An 18,756-nucleotide genomic window follows, 5' to 3' on the forward strand; every position below is an offset into this window, starting at 1 on the left:
ATTTTGTCCGTATCCCGACCTGGGCCTGTGATATGCTGATACATCGTAATCGTCTATATCTATATTATCATATATCAACATTCGATATCGCGAATATATGGACATGAATATATCCTTCTAAATTTTCGATATCGATATTCGGGGGACGGCGAGGTATAAGGGACCCCTAAGACTTGCAATGGATGAAGAAATTAAACTTACTTTTTACAATATTGTTTTCTAATCATAATATCTTTATTACCACAAATTGCAATGCAATACATCCACTTGCAAATTTGCAATATTATATGGTATAATTTCTTAGGCACCAGAACTTTTCTGTTCCCTGAAAAAAGAAACAAAAAATCACGTGCAAAAGCAAGTGCTTCGAACTTTGAACTAGAATTTACCAAAAGAAAGTATTTTATTTCTCTCTCTTGGAGATTTCCACCCCTTTTGGCGTTTGGGACCGCTCATTGACAAAACGTGCGCACATGATCGCTATATGCATTCATGGTCTTAGGCAGAGTCAGAGATTTTGAAAAGGAAACGACTTTTTAATAATAATAATAATAATAATAATAATAATAATAATAATTATTATTATTATTATTATTATTATTATAACAATGGGGTTTACAACTAGGTCCCTTTTCTTTATCTTGCATGGCAGGGCCGCAAGTCTGCTACGTCAGTGGTGTCCCCTATTCTGTGTTTGTCTCTTTTTCGTTTCGTTTAGCTATTTGTTTTTGTGCTTTTAGGCTTTTATATGAAACCTTTATATTATATAACTTTCTTTTTATGAGTTTCTTTTTTAGGGTGGGGAGGGGGAAAGAGAGAAATGCTTTCTTCATATATTTGTTTCTTACCATTCATCTTGTTTGAACTGCTTCAGTAAATCATTTTGTAACTTCTGATGTCATCCAACTCCGTCACAATAATAAAATTGTCATTTTTAACAATTTGTTTTATTGTCTTATTTGCAGTTTGCCATACTGATATATTAGTGGCAAAATTGAGGTATAGTCCAACGCCTTTCGAATTTGCAACCAACCCAACCGCCGAGCTTTTTGTGTTGCCTGTTATTGCAGGAAAGGGAGAATTGCAGGTAGTAATGCACTTTTTGAGTCGTGTATACAATAATCGGTTTTGAAACTATTTTTTATGTCGTCCTTAATTTTTAGACCTTTCGCACACTGCGACACTTCGTGTGTTGAAGACGCGCTACATTTTTTTCTGTCACAGGCTTGTCGCGGGATAATGGAATGCCATTTTTTACAATGGATGTGGCGCAGGCCCTTCGCACAATACGCGACAAGCGTCATACTGTAGCAGGCTTGTTGCCGGAACGTGCCACCTGACACAAGCTAAGTCCTTTCTATACTACGCGCCTTGGTGCGTCGAAGACGCTCGACAGCGCCACGATTTATCTTTTTTGCAACCAGATACTAATTCTGAAAGGTGAGCTCAATAAAAGCTTTCGATACAGACGCTTTCATTGTAGAAATTCAGACACAGCCTAGTATACGGAACTCCAGCAGTGATTCCTATAAAAACATAATTCAAAAGACGAAAGCACGGGAAAAAATGTGTTGTGCATTCTATAGAGGATTCATGGATATGCCATCGAAAGAGAAGAATCGTATCGGAAAGTACACTGACAATGTCATTTTGTTGTTTCTTACATTTTCCAAACCTCTGTACCAAACCAATGAACTATTGATGGAAATTGCAACATAAAACTACATTGTTTATCTCTTCACTTTACTATTTCAAATTAAACTCTCAAATATAGCAGAAATGACCAGATATTCTCAAATATATTTTACACATTTACAAACTTCGATCCCCCAGGCCAATATGTAATTTTATAACATTTCGTTATTTTTATGTTATGTGTATTTAATACGTATACTGTACGAAAATATAAAAAATAATGTTTTATAAGCACTTAGGCATAACAGTGATACCTCGTGGCACTCCATAATGAAATTTTTTGGCAGAGGCCGTGAGGCATGAAAGTAATACCTCATGTAGTCAGTTGCGGATTTAGCAATATACTGACTAAGCCCCAAATTTATTTCGTGGCTCAAGAGGGACCGCCAACTCCAGTTTACATACGTATTCCTTTTGGGAATGCTTGCATTTTGTCGTTAAAGAATATAACAGATTGTTTAGTATTACGACAATTTAAAAATTACATGCAAACTATGTAAAGTGGATTGTCTCCTTGTTCTGGCTAAAAAAATTGTTACATTCCGGCGACACTTGAAGTAAGATCTAGCGTCTGTCGCATCGCGGGGGCTGTCGAATATCAGTGACGAGACAACACAGCCTGTCGCGCGTCTTCGACACACGAAGTGTCGTAGTCTGTGAAGGGCCTTAAGGTGGATCACCACTCGGAAGTCAGTACATGTTTTAGCTCATTCCCTTAACTACTGTGTAATGAAATGCTACATATTATAAATATTGTGCTATAAGATAGAGTTATGCTCCAGCTACAACACAAGACACTGATTCATTTGGTTATGTCTTCTGATATTGAGATAGGTAACAAATAAAAGAAAATATTTGATTCGTTTTTACAATGAGCACACAAGATGGCACTTGCTGTTATATCTTACTAGAAGTGCTCAGTTTTATCCAAAGTTCATTTGTATGTTGTAAAGTATTTTAAAGCAACGGTCTTATTACGAAATAGATATATTGTTTGACCGTTTTTCGTGTTATGTTTCACATTTTATTTAAATATTAATTTACATTTAAGGAAATAGATTTTGATAAGAAACTTGCACAGAACGCCATAATGCGTTGTTGCCGAATTTGTACGTTTACTGTGTAGTATGACATATGACTGAGGTCGATAGACTATGGTTGGCGCGAAGCGTAATAAAATTTTTAAAAATAAACCCTGGTTTTCCTTGATTTGGAGCAATTTTTCCTTCAATTTTATATATATATCTTTTCTTTTTATTCCTTCCGAATTTTGCGCCCCCTTACTTCGGCAACCGAGACCGCCCCCCCCCCCCACGAACGGCACGAAAAATACATTGACGTAGTTGCCGGCTTACTGGGCTGTTGTTTACTGGTGACACCATATTGACGAATATAAAAATATCCGAAGATTTCTGCGTTTTAGAGATCCATATCGACGTGTTGTAACAAACCTTATGTATAGGCCTAAAGTTTGATCAGGGATGATCATACGTGGGCAAAAATATTTTACTTTTTAACAAAAATGAATTCGGCCCTTTTTGTTTCAATTTGGTACTATTTTTCAGCTCACTCCAGAGCTAGGACTGTGGGAACACCAAGGGCGCCGATCCTGGGGGACAGGAAGGCCCCCCTTCCGAAGCACATGTGGGTCCCCTTATTCTATTTGTGAATATTTAATATTTGGCATAATTTGAATGCAATTTGTCTTAAAATTCTCATATATATGCCGTCTGCATATGAATGGGCCCCCCAAATTTACAGAGAAATCGGCGCCCTTGGGCAACACTGGCGTGTATTGTTTTCGCTTAACACGAAAACCAAATTTAAACCGTTCCAAGTAGCTTCCAAATCTGCTGTGTGAAAAGATACGTTAAAGCATAACAAGTCATTAAAAATAGTACCCACATGTTTGGGAGCTTTACTCGAGAGGCAGTGGCGGCCTTCACATGGGCGAACCGCCGAGGGCCTGCATATGGAAGGGCACCTCTCGACTCTCTGAGTAATAAATCCGATTTTTTAAAACATTTATGGACAACAGATTATACGTCATTCAACAAAATTCTGAAACGTAGAAAATCTTGAATAGTCAAAACGATTACAATTCTGTAAGTAGCCCACCTGGAGAACACCAACATATGCAGCATGAATAAAAGTATTCCCATTATTCCTTCCACCTAAATGTTCAGTGTTAGTTACTTCCGTCGGCCTTCAATTCATCCTATAGTACACCCTCCATTCCAAAAGAAACCGAACGTTTTAAAAAAACAAAAAAGCAATGTACATTTTGGAACAAATCATTTTTATTAATCAATGTATTCCCCTTCTGCATCGATACACATATTTGCACGCTCCAACAAGTTGTCAAACGACTTCTCCATGTCCTTTATTGGAATGGTCTTTAGGACGGCGGTCGTCGCCTTCTCAATGGCATCAATCGATGCGTGCCACTTTCCTTTCATCGCCAAATGCAGTTTCGGGAACAGATAGAAATCGCACGGAGCGAGATCTGGTGAATAGGGCGGATGATGCAACCGAATAATGTGATTTTTGACCAAAAATTCAGTTACAAGTCGCGAACGATGTGATGGTGCATTATCGTCCAAAAGAGTCCAACTGCCGATTTCGCGATATTCGGGCCGAATACGACGAATTCTTGCCAGCAAACGCTTCATGACGCCCAAGTAAAACTCTCCAGTGACTGTCTGGCCGGGCTGAACAAATTCTTTGTGGATAATTCCTTTTGAATCGTAAAAACAAATCAGCATCACCTTAACTTTTGACTTCATCAAGCGACTTTTTTTGGGTGTTCCTTCATCCGGCGCTCTCCATTCAGCACTTTGCCGCTTTGTTTCGGGCTCATATTCAAAACACCACGTCTCGTCACCAGTTACAATCGATTTCAAGAAGTTTCGATCCTGCCGAGCACTTTTAACGATGTCTTTGCAATGCGCAATTCGATCAACTTTTTGGTTTTCGGTGAGTTTGTGTGGTACAAACCGCGAATTAACCTTCTTAAGACCCAAAACTTCGGTCAAAATGCGGTATGCGGTTCTTTGAGGAATGCCTAATTCCATTTCAATAACTTTCACCGACGATTTTTTATTATGTTTGACGAATTCACGCACTTTTTCGATGTTTTCTTCCGATAATCCGGTTCTGGGACGGCCTGATCTTTCGTCATCATCCAGCGTCTCTCTACCCGATTTGAAACGCCTGAACCACTCGTAAACTTGCGTACGGGATAGACACTCATCACCATATGCATTTTGTAGCATTTGGTGCGTTTCACTAAAAGTTTTACCCAGTTTAACACAAAACTCAATTGCAGTTCGTTGTTTGAAACTCATTTTTCGACCGATGTACACAACACACTGACAGTTGAAACGCAATAACTTTGTTGCCGTGCATCCAAATGTCATGACATTTATACCAGTTGTCAATGAGGGACTACACCATCTACGGGTAAAATATTACAACAGATGGCACTAGTGGTACTATTTGTTTTCAAAAGTTCGGTTTCTTTTCGAATGGAGGTGTAAATAACTTAAATGAGATTTCCAACGTGATTTATTATCAATATTTAAGCCAAAATACCTTTAGAGATGCAAATAACCACTCGCCCGAGGCCAATGGGTCATCGGTGCAGGCGAGTATTTAATATCATTAAGAAGGCATGTAAAAGATTGCTATTGTGGAATGTGGGCTAGTATCTATTTTGGGGGGCCAGTAAAATTTTGTTGCTTATTTGCATCCCTGCCTTATATGATTCTCAACAATTATTTTCTTTTCCAGAATTAATTACGGATTTTTTTTTTTTTAGTTAATATCCAAAACATTTTTATACACCAATTTGCAGAGGAGGATCAAGCCCGGGACCGGGCAGCCCAGGTCACCCTAGATTTTGAGTGACAAAAATAATTTAAGCAATTATATATATATATATTTGGAAATGTATAATAAACTCATGTTAATACCTATTATAGTCTGGGTTCTGACTGCTCTCCCCAGTTTTTATATTCTAGATTCGCCCCTACATCTACATCTATATACACATGTATATTACATGTCGACATGTCTATATATTACATGTCTACAGATCTACATGTATATTAAATAAAATGCGGCTAATTTGGTGCCTTATGGAAGGCTTAATGAAGTGTTACGTAATTCATTGTTACAGTGTTAATACAGGTGTATATAATTTTCTGTTAATAAAAGAGTTGTGAATAGAACGAATAATTTTACTTGGAATTTTAATTTGGAGAATTTTTTGAACAAGTAAATCAAATACCATTGAATCATATACTTCACCTATACCAATACAAGTAACAACTAAATACACTCTTGTGTAAAATGCTTTTTGAATATCTAAAATAATTGGTCCTAAGGTATTTTATGTTAAATGCTCTTCTCTAATTCAGTAATTTAGGAAGGAAAAAATTGTTTATTTATGATAACAGGATAACCTATTTACTGTTAAATTTTCGATAATTTTATAGGCACAAGGAACGAGTTAAATTGACTGGAAGTCCAAAGCTGCACCACAGTTTTTTTTTTCCTTTCTGTATAGGAATGTGATTGAGTTTTACTAATGGATCAAACTTAGTTATAATAAATAATACTGTACTGTCAGAAGATGTAGCAGTGCACCCAGAAGATTTTAAAGTACAGTAGAGCGTCGATTATCCGAACGTCGATCAACCGAACGACCGCTTAACCGAACTGTGTACTCGCTCGCACCTGTTACTCTCCCACCCTACCGTCCATCATCCCCCTCACTCCCAAACCAAGTTTCCCACAGTAGTCGCCGCACTGAGACACCGCTGGCGGAACATTGCTTCTAATGGGGCCTTTATAAGGCGCTGCTGACCGGCCAAGCCGCCAGTCGCTGTGTTTCAACAATCAGCACACTTCTGTCGGTTTGGCACTGACTGTAGAAGTACAGTCCAGTACAGTGCAGTACAGTACAGTACAGTTCGATTATCCGAACAAATCAGTTTTCCGAATACCCATGTCCCCCAATTACTTCGGATAATCGACGCTCTACTGTAATTATGTCTTATTCCATTTACTTCTGGAGTGGTCTTTTTTTTTTTTTTTAATTTGAAGTTCAAGAAAGGGTTGTACTTAATACAAAAGAGTAACTCTATTTCTTCAAATATTTAAACTTAAGAATTTTTTGAGGATAAGTTCATTTATTATTTAAGGAAGCAGGGGTATTACTGATGAAATTTATCAACCTAATGTAAGCCTATTAAATAATCAGTATGTTATCATCTGTTGCTTTCAGACGCTTTACAAAATTTCTAGATTTGATATTTTGATGCATTTTCTGACAACTTTTTACAAAATAATTCCCAACTGGCTTTTCTATTTTTTTTTAAATAACTACTTCAGATTTGACTCTATTACGTTGATATTTTTTAAAATATTTAATTTTATCTTACTAAAATATTCCAGAAGCTTGATCGACAAAAATTATCCCATTTCTGACATTCAGTGTTCCACTAGACAGGTTTCTTTTATTTTTATTATTATTATTATTATTATTATTATTATTATTATTATTATTATTATTATTATTATTATTATTATTATTATACTTTCTGATATGCCTGACCTTTTCATTTTCTACTTTTCTCTTACGTTCTTTTTATTTCTGTAATAATTTTTCTTATTAATATTCCATCAAACTTATCTTGATTAACATTTATTGGCTTCAACTTTATTTCTAAATCATTTCAATATTTTAACCAATCTGTATTAATAGAAAATTTTCAAGAGTTTAATTTTAAGAAGTTCGTCTTCGTTTTGTTTTCTATAAACATAGACGAGCATTGTTAGCAATTTAAAAAAAAAATATCAATCAATTGTGAAGCTGAAATTCATTCTTGCAGCTAGCTCTTGGTAACAGAACTGAGTTTTATTATCGTCTTCTAATCAACGATAACGTCTTAGAAAAAGCAAACCCTCTGTTTGAAAGGTAAGACTCTATGATTCAACTAATCATTTTGTACTAGGCCGTGTCAACTTAAAAGATTTAATTGTATAGCTACAGGTTTTTCATAGAATACGAAAGAAAAGAATTTATTTTTATGGTCTTTATATTATTCTTATTATTATTATTATTATTATTATTATTATTATTATTATTATTATTATTATTATTATTATTATTATTATTATTATTATGTTCTTTAATGCATATGTCCCAATCGAATAGTTACTAAAATAAGTAACACACTGAAAAGAAACAGGGACATTTTTTCATTAAAAAATTTCATGAGTTGATTGCTGCCACGAAAAGTACCTAGATGCAAGGGCGCCGATTTTTCTGTAAATTTGGGGGGAATCTTTCAGATGCAGAAGGTACCTAGGTATATATATGAGGATTTTAAGACAAATTGCATTCAAATTATGCCAAATATTGTATATTCGTAAATACAATAGGAGGGCCCGGGCCCCCGGCCCCTCAGGATCGGCGCCCTTGCCTAGATGTTGATGTGTTGATTTTGAGTTTAATGTCCCTTTCAGCAGCGAAGCTATATGAGACGGGACCTACTGATTGACGTGGAATCCAAACATGAGCTCCTGCCGGAAATCGAACCCGAGTCTCCCATGCAAAAGGCGCGTACGTTAACCGCTTAGCCACGAAGGAGCTCTTTCAGGAATCCTTCCGGGGTAAGGTTCCTCCCGAAGTTAGCCAACCGCTACCCCTTCCAGATTTTGAGTAGATCACATCTAGTTTTGTCCATGAGATAAGAAATAAGGATTTCTCGTGACTCGCGTAAATTTTTGGCGAATTTTCATCTAATCTGAATTCTCGAAAAATTTTGTTTCGTCTCGATTCTTTGGAAAGATTTTCTCATATCACTTTGTAAATTTATACTCAAAACTAGCAGCGTTCACCCCGCTTCGCTGGGGTCACCCCGGAACGCAATAAACTTTGTTACTTAGATAATTTTTACTTTTTCGCTTTCAAGTGATATGATAAAAACCATAGAAGATTGCAGTAAATGTTAACATTATATCGCCTGTCATTTATGTTAACCCGCCGAGTGACACGGTCATGTGGGTTGCATATAAATACGGTTAGATTTAGCTATGATGAGCTAACAAAGGATTTCTACGTTATGGACACTTGAATGGTCAATTATCTCAAGACACTGGTAATTGAAAATTAAAGTGATATGATAAAAACCATCTAGGGTCCAAATCTTAATAACCCCCCAAAAATGAAAGAAATTGGTTCAGCCGTATTAGCGTGATGAGCTAACAAAGGATTTGTACGTTCTCTTTTATATATATAGATTTATGTCCTGATTGTCTTCTCAATTTCATCCAGATATTACCAGAATCCTTCTGCGTCATGAGAGGTCCCTGTAGAGTGTGATGTAACAACATTAAACCATATTTATTATCGAAATATATTGGATAATGACTTGGGTACTTTTGAATGTTGTTAAATATTCTTCATTGTTTTCTCACAATTACTTTATCAATTTACAGGTTTATTTTTTATTTTTTTTAAAAAAAGAAAAACTGAATCATGTACGTAGCAATAAAGCAGCGCTTGGAATCTGAGCGAAGAAGTGTTGTACACGACACCCAAAAAAAATTCTCGTTTCGAAAACGAGAAGTGAATTGTCATATTTCTCGTCTTCTATTCAAGATTAGTCACATCCAGTGCTCGTAGTTTGAGGTAAATTTAGCAAAAAAGGGAAAAGGATATTGTTCGATAAAACGAGAAAATCCAGGGAAATTCTCGCGCTAATTTGTTGACCAATATAAATGGTTAAGTTTTTCTTTATTCTACAGAAATAAGCCAACATAATAGCAACATATTTGTGTGTTTGCATTTCTCTGTTCAAAGTAGCATCATTTGCATCCATTCTTGGCTGAGTATAGACTGTTTGTGTGTATTTTTATATAAAAAAAATAAAATAAAATAAATAGAACAGTGAAGGAGACCTAAAAAGCAAATAAATGAAACAAATATGGTTGGCACTTCTTTTAACATAGTTAAATTAATCTTATCACATAATATCTGTCATACACTAGGGAAAATTTGTTAAGAAAAGGGAAATTTTTTGTGATAGTCAAGAAAAGGGAATTTTTTTTGTGTTAGTCGAGGGAAATTTGTTTAAGGAAACCTACGAACAGTGGTCACATCCTACCTTTATATTTTAATTTTGCTGTCTCCCGGGCTAAATTTTCTGGAAGAGAGTCAGGTAACCCTATTATTGTCTTCGGGGCTTCAAGTTTCGCCTATTCAAGATTCGCCTAATACCTCCTAGCTATTCAAACGTCAATCAAAACGATGACGATTTTCTTATTAGGCAAAAGTTGAATTTTTCTTAAACCTTGGTTTAGCTCGCATATGTTGGTAGTCCTGCACCTCATTCATAATTTATAGTGTATAAATGACACAAAAAATTAACCAATCCTTGACACTGTGCACTATTGGGACATGAACGACACGGTTCGGTTGGATCAGACCCACTGCTGCTTCAGATGAAAAAGGTTTTATGTTTTAATATTTTCGGTTTCATATAATAAACTCTGCTTCTTTCAGAACAGGAAAGGTATCTATTACACCAAAAACTAAAAAGAATAACAAAGAAGGAACTTCAAAAGATTCATAAAAGTTATGTACAATTCGAGGGTAGTTCAACACTAAGATAATGCCAACATGTCACTTTCATCTTGTTATTTGATTCCCAAAATCTGACTTCCCTACAATTAATGCACATGTCTGAGTAAAACAATCTCGAACAAGAACAGTTGAACTAAGAGCATGAGGGTTTTACATTTACAATACAACAGCTTCAGAAAAGAACTTGATACTGCGGTATGTCCAAACAAGTAATTGGGTAGCATTCTTAATTTTTTTCCTCCGATCCCCAATCAATTGCTGAATATCTTACTCTAGCCGAGTTTGCTTCTAATAGTACATCTTCAATACGTGTCGTCTGCTCCCACGCTTTTTTTTGGGTAAGGCTGAGGGATGACTGACTGATGTGAAATAAGTCTTCTGTATGTGAAATACCGACAGAATGCCAGTGAATTACTATCATGCGATGCATAAAGGTGTAATTGGAAAAGTTATCCCACTTTTATGAGTTCTTCAGGATTCATAGTACATGCATCAACTGACCAAGCGCCATTTTGCGATTTTCGAGATTTTTACATCAATTAGTAGGAAACAATGTAAATAATTTTTAAAAATGGTTTGAAACCCTACATATTTGTATAAATGGTTCAGGAAACGCTATTCGACGAAGCGCCAAGTATTGGATTGTAATGGGAACGTTTCCATTTCCTTCAATATCTCACAAGGGATGAAGTGGAAGATGGCTTGTACACCAATCGAAAGCATTAATGACGAAATTGTAATAAAAGTTTTCCGAATACATATATTGTGCGAGTTATATTAATATACAGGCTGACCAGAAAATCCGTTTCCATCCTTAGAAATCGACATGAACCAGATGCTAAAACAGGAAAACACGTGTTTGATTATTTTAAAAGTACAACGTATTAAAGCTAAAGTGTTGTCCTAGGACCACCCGCAAGGTCCCAGAATGAGTCCAACTCAAAAATTGCAAATGGTGAGGGGGTCAAGTAGCATATCGTTGGAAACTTGTTGGAAAACAAAACGAAAGAAGACGGAACAAATCTTGGCTCTCTAGAATTATCCTGTGCAAAATGGCCACCGGTCAAAGGTTCGGCAAAAACGTCATTGTAAAGTGTATGTCCACCTTTAAAAAAAAGAAAAAAAGAACTGAAACGGTGAGACAAATGTCAAAACAGGAAAACACATGTGTAATCATTTCAAAAGTACAATGATTGAAAGTAAAAATATTTGTCCCAGGTCCTCCATAGGGTCTTAGACGGGGTCCTACTCAAAATTTTCAAATGGCAAGGGGGTTCAAGAAGGATATCGTTTGAATGCTGTTGTTAAATTAAAGCAGATGGAACAAGTGTGGACGCTCTACAATAACGCTGTGCAAGAATCTTGCATTTTAGTTCTTCTTTCTGTAGTCGGGTTTTAGTTTGTTTTCACTTCAATTCTTATACAACGAAAAGGAAGGAAATGCCTTTACTGTGAGATTTTGCATAGTAGAAAATGGTTGTGTTGATTCAACTCAATTTTAACACAGGGCAATGGTTCCAGCGTGACTACCACTATGCGATATTAGTTCAACATAGACCCCGTGGTGTTGGCATTTAACACAGGGGGTGTGTTACGTCTTTAACACACAGTGTTAAATTCAGATGTGTGTTAGTATTTTCGGTGTTGATTCGACATCATGTTAGGGTCGGTAGTGTGGAAAAAAGTGTTGGGTATTACTTGTGGGGGTGTTGCACCAACATCAAAAAAGTAACACAGTGTGTTAATTATTTTGTGTTAATGTTGCACAATGTCAAGTATTAATATAACACAGTCCCTGTGTTACTTCAACATCATTTTCTTATTATTTCAGCACACAATCTGTGTCATAATTCGAGGTCAAAGTCGTGTAAGTAACACCATTTTAGTGTTAATTCAACACTCCCTATGTTAAAATTCAAGGTCAGAGCACCAGATTAACACAGTTTTTGGCGTTAGTTCGACTAAACTTCTGTGTTACTACGACACCTATTTCGGTGTTGAAATAACTCCGTGCGTGGTGTTGATGTAACCATTTTTCTGGTTGGAAAACCATGTGGTGTGCATGCTTACGCTTACTGAAGATTCTAATTTTAAAACAAGAATAGTAAACTACAGAACACTTCATATAGAAAATCTTCATAAAAAATTTTGTCGTCTTCCCCCAACATTTATTGTGAAGTATTTCTTGATGGTGCGAAACACAACCTTCACCAACATCTTGTTCAAGAATGATAGGAAACTCTTACCTATATCCTTATAATATGTTTGCTTCTTAATCGTGATTCAACTTGTTTTCCGACATTTTTGTAGTACAATCCCCGGTGTTGACTGGTGAGCTCTAGTGCAGTGTAGAAGGGACAGTAATGCAATGTAGTTTCTCGCTGTTGACATATTTCTTCAGAAACATTATGTAAAACAATGGAAAACCCATCGCGCGGTTTACATGTTGAAATTTTGCGTATACCTGGATTTCTTTAAGTATTTCTTTCTACTGTGTTTGTTTGTAGCATCAATTCATAAGCCTTTATAATTAGATACCGAACATATTTGGTAATTACGCAGAAAACAACACCGAAGATTCTACACTTATGTTAACACACAGGCTGTGTGTCATTTCAACTACCGGCATTTGACACACAACTCCAAATGGAGAGTGAGTTGTTCTAACCACCTGTTTGTCTTATATTTTAACACAATCGTATTAACACATAGGTATGTCGTTGAAATACACAGCGATTTTTTACAGTGTGTTCTTTGAGCCCAGTAATATCTAAATAAATAAATAAATAAAGAAAGAAAGAAAGAAAAGAAAAGAAAATTAAGAAATAAAGAAAAGAAAAGAAATAACATTTGACTTATTTGAATATAGAACTGACTAGCTATACGATAATGTACGATAGTGGTACTTATGCTCGCTGTCTGGATTATCAAATGATTCAAACAAACAAAAAAAATTCTTGCACCAGGAACAGCGAATACATGCAATCGTGTCAGAATGACAACAAGTACCGATTGCTAAATGGAAAGCGAATGTACTTGGAGAATCGAGATGAGGATGTACATTTTGACCGGCCACCATTTTGCACAACATAGTTTTAGAGGGTCAAGACTTGTTCCGTCTTCTTTCATTTCCCAACAGGTTTCCAACGATATGCTACTTGATCTCCCTTGCCATTTGAAAATTTTGAGTAGGACTCCACCTGGAACCCTTTGGAGGACCCTGGGACGAATATTTTTACTTTCAATCATTATACTTTTGAAATGATAACATGAAATGTGTTTTCCTGTTTTGACATTTGTCTCACCGTTTCAGTTCTTTTTTCATTTTTAGTTCTTTTTTTCATTTTTTTTAAGGTGGACATACACTTTACAATGACGTTTTTGCTGACCCTTTGACCGGTGGCCATTTTGTACAGGATAATTCTAGAGAGTCGAAGCTTGTTCCATCTTCTTTCATTTTCCAACAAATTTCCAACGATATGCTTCTAGACCCCCTTACCATTTGCAATTTTTGAGTTGGACTCCGCCTGGGACCTTGCGGGTGGCCCTGGGACAACACTTTTTTTTTTTTTTGGTATCTTGTACTTTTAAAATTATCAACACGTGTTTCCCTGTTTTGGCATCTGGTTCACCGTTTGCGATTTCTAGGAGTGGAAACGGATTTTCTCTAGACACCCTGTATATTCATATAACTCTAACAGTATATGTATTCGGAAGATGTTTATTACAATTTCCTAATAGGCATCATTACCTATTGCGCCTTAGGTTTTTTATTTCTGAGGTTATCTCGCTGCATCGAAATTTTAACCTCCCATTTTTACAAGTAGTAGAAAATTTCCCCCCGCCCACCATCCCATTTTTAAGTAGTTTCGAATGTTTTTACATCTCTGACTTTTCTTTGCTTAAGTTCTTTATTTTATCTAATTTGGTTTAAATTTTTGCCTCCCACCTCTAAAGTTTGGTAAAATTTTACTTTAGTAAAACCCCACTCACCGCTCGACTCTAGGTTTCGATTATGGCGTTCTCAGTTCTATTGTATGTTTTGTATATAGGATTATTTTATTTGGATTTACTTAGTGTCAGTTATATGAGAAAGTTCAATTTGTTTCTTTTAAATTATTAGCATTAATAATACAGGGTGCGGCACGTAAAACCGGCCCGTAAAATGAACACATAAAATGAAATGTAATGTATTGAATATGATTAACTACAACACATAAATGAAATGTAATGTATTGAATATGACTACTCACCTTCACAGCAGCCTTCACAGCAGGTGCTGAAAGTGTCCTCCGCCACTTCAACACACATGTGAGCACGATTGAGGAGATTCATATATACCCTTGTCAGTTCCTGTGTTGTAATGCTATTGGTGACGTCCTGGATCCTGGTCTTGAGTTCTTCAATTGGAACCACGCCTCGTCACTCATGATGAGCATTAGTTGATCTAAGAAACCACTGGCAACATTGCTCAACAGCCATGAACAGAAATGCACCCTCTTCTGCAGGTCAGGCTCCTTCAGTTCTTGCACAACACTTATCCGGTACGGTTTTAACTTCAGTCTCCTTAAAACACGTCTGCAACTTCTCTCACTCGCATGAACCTGTTGACTCAATCTCCTGGTTGACTTTCGAGGACTTCTTGTCATTATCTCCTCCACCTGCATCTTTAATTCAGTGGTGCAGACAGATGGTCGTCTGTTCCTGGGAGCATTTTGAACCGATCCTGTACGCCGCCATTTTTCAATCAATTCCTGAATGGTGCTTTTTGCTGGCACAGAACGTCCTGGAAATTTCTCCCGAAACAAATTCTTTGGTTTCACAAAAGATCCAGTGAGAATGAACCCTTCAATAATGGCAACACGCTCGGGTATCGAATAAGGCATTATCATACACTGACACTCACCCGGCTTAACACAACGAGGCCTTTTTCTCAACTGGTTTCGACAAGTTTCACTGGCTGCGGCTGCACGTGACTGCTGCAGGTCACGTAAGTCGACCCGACCTCGACACGCCATCTCTTGGTAGGAAGGTAGATTATTTAAGTGTTGCCAAAAACACAATATACCAGAATATTACGACGGGCCGGTTTTACGTGCCGCACCCTGTATATAGTAGGAACGAAAACCGCCTATACTTGTTAAACTTCCACATTATGCTATGCATAAATGTCGGTTTTATAGAACAGGTCTTTTCGTGCGTACTCCATCTGTCGACAGGTGCCAGAGCCAAAGCGGTACGAGATATCGAGCAATTTCTTGCAATCGATTCAGCGTGTCAAGCTGAATCCATCTCCTCCATTAACCGTCTATTAAACCCATAAATGGTTCAAATTAACCATGTCAGGTTTCGACTTTTGTGGGCGCATAATGAAAGCAGTGACAAATAGCTAGAAGTGGATTTTGCAAACGATTCAGGGTCCCAAAAGAGTATATAATCGAAACCCACAACAGCGTGAGAAAACCGGAAATGGTTCAAATTTACTATTACTTCTCGTTTAAATACGGATTTTCACACAGTAAAAACGGTAGGCGATATCGAGATGCGGTGTACTGCAATCGATTCATTGTTCCAAAAGTAATTTCCGCTCCTTATGTTAAGGCTCTTTTCAAATCAGAAGTAGTTCAAATTAATCATTTTCGGTTTCAATACTTACCACCGTTGAACAAAAATGGTGGTAGACTTACTTTCTGAAATCAATTCAGTGTCTTAATAAGGCATATCATCACAACTCATAACAATCAAAACCAGAAATGGTTCAAATTTACTACTGCTTCCGGTCTAAATACTGATTTCCATAGAACAAAAACTGTAAGAGATATCGAGAAGTAGTTTTTTTTTTTTTGCAATCGATTCGAACCTACGATTTTGCAAGAATATTTTATATATTCTTCCTTAGCCCTCCATTCAAACCGGGAGTGGTTCAAAGTAACTACTTCAGATTTCAAATTTTATTTTTATAGAACAAAAAAAAGTAAGGGATAGCGATTAATGGCTTTTTGGTATGGATTGAGCGTCCGATGAACAGGTTTAACCTTATTAGTAGGGGCTTCATTTAGGGGGCAGGGGGAGCAATTGCCCCCCTGAGTTTGAGATTTATATAGATTTTTTCAATGGAATAGTAGTAAATCAGTGAAAAACGCGAAATTTTACTTATATCAAGGAGTTTTGCTTCCCCCCCCCACCCGAGCAAAATCTGAAATGAGACTCCTGCTTATTATTCAATAATTGTAGATGTACTATTGAATTCGCAGAAGTCTGAAGTTTTTGTTTCACATTGTGTTACTAGTTAATATTTTACATTTGAACAAACACAGGAATAAATATATTTCCCACAACAGAACCAATTCAGGGAATTCCTGTTCCAACTTTCAAGTCAGGGAAGACTGGCTTATGAAAACTAATACTCATTGAAGATGCCTTCGAATAAATCACCTGTTTACTATTCATGAAACTGTGGAATGAGAACAGAAAGTCTCAAATTGAAACATGCAACAATTTATTATGTTTTTAAGCGGTTGAGTGGCTTCGAATTCAGTAACGAACAAAAGTATGAATGGAAAATGATAATATTTTTCTCTAAATATTCACAAAATATATTCTTATTCTCTTATCATGTCCAAAATAATAATTTCGATTCCATTGTTATTCGGGAAACGTTAAATATAACACTATAGAAAATAGTAATACTAGAAATATGTCAGATACTATGAACTTACTGGTAACTTTGGAATAAACTAGACCTCATTTAGAAGTTAACTTGTTGATTTGATCATATGACGTTTGGAATCATTGTGCTGTTTACAAGTTTTTGCTTTTTTTATATAAACTACAACGACTTGTGTAAATTACATTTGTAACTTATAAGTTGTGAATAGTGTGAAGTAGTTTCGATTGATCGATTCTTGTATAATGGAAACGTCACCGGTAAAATTATATATTCCCGTCAGGAAAAGGCCAATAGCCGACACGTGTAAACAAAAGCAACTTCCAATATAAAAACAATGAACAAACGAATGACTACCAAATATAGATAAAAGGAAAGTAAACTTCGTTCAAATATAGAATAAAAATGAATTTAAAAAATATCAAATACAAAAATTCAACTAGTAAAGTTTCCTATAATAGGATAAAATTGTCCTTCATAGATTATTAATAAATCTTCAATATAAACACACACTGTACTTACTTCACGTAACAGGCTTGTTAAATCTAACCCCGAAAATTGATGACCAATATGTCGGACACCAAATGGCTGCGTTTAACCAAATTTCATAAATGTAGGTACATCTTTATAAGCTGAATATAAAGTTTCATGGTGTGGAAGCCCTTGTTCCTCAAGTTATTGACCACCAAATTTAGGGTTGGACTCAATTAGTCCAAATGAAATATCTGCACATCATATTTCATATACATACTAAGCACGTAACGATCTATCTTCATGCCAAATATGCTTGAGTAAATTTAGTGAACTTCTCGAATGAATTTCATCAATCACATCTAGTAAAGTTTTTTCTTTCTTTCTTTTCCTTTTCTCTTTTTCTTTTTGTGTGTGTGTGTGTGAAAATTTTGCTTCTTTCAAACTCTAAATTTGGTTCTTAATAACTCGGGAACCAAAGATCTAAACTTGACCCTATTTTTAATGATGGTAAATTTGAAGACCTTAGCAAGCATGCAGATTTATTTGTCATCGAAGTTGTCAAAAAAGAAACTCTAACTTTGATGGACAATAATTTGGGACCCAAACTCTACCACCATACCAATTTTGGTCAAAATCGGAGGAGTTCCATCAATGGCGTTTTAGTGAAATTTCTTGATTTCATTGATGAATAATACCAATGGTGGTCAAAACGTCCAGAACCAAAGATATGCACACCATAATATTTCGTGCCACAATTCATAATATTTCATACTGCTCACATATGTTCTAGACTAGTAAAAGTCTACTATACAAAGGTCAATATTGGATTGATTGTGTTTAGTGAATCTTCTTGATTTTACGGAATTAAAACCAAAATTTGATTACCAATAACTCGGGAACCAAAGATTCGTGCAACATAATACGTCATATGTTTGCTAAGCTCCTCGAGGTTTATCTTTATGTCAAAGAACTAAAGATCATATCACTAGTACAGACTGCCTACACTTGAATACATTTCTAAGTGCGCATTTTATACTAATTTGATTATGCTGCATCTGATAGAACTATTTTTAAATATAGTTGAATAGTTTTCTATACTGTAACGGATGAACGATACACATATAATCTTTAAATAGCCCCCACTACCCACAGTCCTGCGAGAACGGACGTCACCCCACTTCCCCCTTTAGAATATAAGAATTTTAAAAGGAGAGAGAAAGGAGAATTCCACTCCCCCACGGCTGAGAATAATGACGACGTGAAG

General features: G+C 36.1%; 1 protein-coding gene across 1 annotated transcript in view; it reads right to left on the reverse strand.

Moving 5' to 3' along the window:
- LOC145669677 (uncharacterized) overlaps positions 1-18,756 on the reverse strand; it is a 429,650-nt gene that overhangs the window by 319,206 nt on the left and 91,688 nt on the right. The gene's annotated exons all lie outside the window — the stretch shown is intronic.

The sequence above is a fragment of the Thermobia domestica genome, chromosome 14, assembly GCF_964235325.1.
Source record: "Thermobia domestica chromosome 14, izTheDome1.hap1.1, whole genome shotgun sequence".
NCBI lineage: Eukaryota > Metazoa > Arthropoda > Insecta > Zygentoma > Lepismatidae > Thermobia > Thermobia domestica.